Genomic DNA, 2,202 nt, shown 5'->3' on the forward strand with positions numbered 1-2,202 from the left:
TCCTCATCTTATTCTTCTTCAGCAGTGTCTTGGCTATTCCTGGCACTCTTGGTTCTTCCATATAGACCTTAGAACCAGCTTGTCAAGTTTCACGCATGCAAATACACACAGGTGGAGGTTCTTCTAGAATTTCAATAAACCTTTAAGACAATTAGAAGAGAATTAACATCTTATACTACTGAATATTTTTATCCATTAACAAAATTAAAGTTTACGAATTTTAAAGTTTTATAATTTCACCCATAAGGGTTTTCTATATCTTTTATTAAATTTATTCCTGAGTATTCTTATTTTTGTGCTATTGTAAATTATATCTTTTTAAGAATTATACTTTATATTTGTTGGGTACAGAAAATAAATTGCATCATCTCAAAGAACTTCTGGCTGGAGAGTATCACAGATGTGGAGTATTTGTCATAAATAAATAGTGAACCCCCCCCCCCAAAAAAAAAGAAAATAAATTAACTTCTGTATATTGATTTACAGATAACTTTGCTTAACTCCCTTATTAATTAAAAGAATTATAGGTTTTGTTTTTGTTTTTGTTTTTGTTTTTACTTCTCTGTGTCAACCATCATATCATTTGCACATAAGACAGTTTGCTTTCTTTCTTTCCAAACTTTATACCATATATTTTGTTTTCTTGTCTTGCTTGGCTGGCTAAGATCTCCAGAGTGAGGTTGATTGCAGAAGCAGTGTGGCGTAGGAATTAATGCATAGACTTCAAAGCCAAATGCTTAAGTTCAAAACTTGGCTCTGCCACTCTGAGACCTTGGGTAAGCTGTTTAACTTTTCCTGTAACTCATACTTTTCAAGTTAAACTATGTTGCACTATTGTACATCGTTTAGTTGTTGTAAGGATTAAATTTGTTAACATGTAAAGCACTTAGTAGCTGGTAACTATGAGCACTTTTAAATTATTAATTAAAAAAATAGTAATAAAACCAAGTATCTTTCTATGGTTTCTGATTTTAAATAATAGTTTACCATTAAATATAATGTTTGGAGCCTAGAGGTCTGGTTTCCTATTCAACATGAAGGCTCTCCTTATTCTGGGGCTTCTCCTTTCTGTCACCATCCAGGGCAAGATCTATGAAAGGTGTGAGTTTTCCAGAGCTCTGAAAAGGCTTGGAATAGGTAGCCTCAAGGGAGTCTGCCTGGCAAACTGGGTATGTTTGGCCGCATGGGATAGTAGTTATAACACATGAACTACAAACTACAACCCTGTAAGCAAAAGCACTAATTATGGGATATTTCAGATCAATAGGCAGTACTGGTGTAATGATGGCAAAAACCTACACGCATTTAATGCCTGTTGTATATCCTGCAATGCTTTGCTGCAAGATGTCATCACTCAAGCTGTAGCATGTGCCAAAAGGGTTGTCAGTGATCCACAAGGCATCAGAACATGAGTGGCATGAAGAAATCATTGTCAAAACCAAGATCTCACTATTTGAGGTTGTGGAGTATCACTGGAATTTTCCTTCTTCAGCTCATTTTGTCTTTTTTTCATATTAAGAGAGTTGTAGTTGAGTCACACTACTGTTCTTTCAAACAAATAATGTTTTTATAGAAGCAGGAGTAAAATATGGTCTTTCTTCTAAGATGCTAAATGTTTTCTAATGTACTTTGTTGAACCTCTCAATTATATCTTTGTTTCCTACTTCTTTAATTTCTGCTCTTATGTTTATTATTTCTTTATTTTAGCTTTCATAGAATTTATTATTTTTCTTTTTTTGTTTCTTAAATTTTCAGTTGCTTAGTACCTGACTTTTCTGTCTGTCTTCTTTTAAAATATAGGCTATAAATTTAAGGCTATAAATTTCCCTTTTAAGTATTGGCTATAATGTAAACATGAATGGTACCACCAGAATTTAGACAACAGAGTAGATCTGTTGGTTATAGTCAGTGGTAGAGAAAGAGCTGCCTGGGGAAACATAATTAAATTGCCTGGCAGTAGGGGTTAAAAGCTCCAGCTCTGGAATCAGAATGCCTGAGATGAAAATTCCTAATCTGTCTCTTACCAGCTTTGTGACTGTTGGCAAGTTATTTATGCTTTAGTTTCTTCATCAATAAAATAGAATGAATACCTAACTGACGGTGGTTTACAAGCATTAAATGAGTTAGTGCATGTAAAGTATTTATACCACTTTTCAGGCATAAACATTAGCTATTTTTAAATTTTATTTTGTCTTCATTGGT

The 2,202-nt window shown here is 33.5% G+C and overlaps 1 pseudogene; it reads left to right on the plus strand.

Moving 5' to 3' along the window:
• Window positions 1–1,034: 1,034 nt before the first annotated feature.
• LOC117027065 (lysozyme C-like) lies at window positions 1,035–1,529 on the plus strand (annotated as a pseudogene).
• The last annotated feature ends 673 nt before the right edge of the window (window positions 1,530–2,202 follow it).

The sequence above is a fragment of the Rhinolophus ferrumequinum genome, chromosome 9, assembly GCF_004115265.2.
Source record: "Rhinolophus ferrumequinum isolate MPI-CBG mRhiFer1 chromosome 9, mRhiFer1_v1.p, whole genome shotgun sequence".
In the NCBI taxonomy this organism is placed as follows: Eukaryota; Metazoa; Chordata; class Mammalia; order Chiroptera; family Rhinolophidae; genus Rhinolophus; species Rhinolophus ferrumequinum.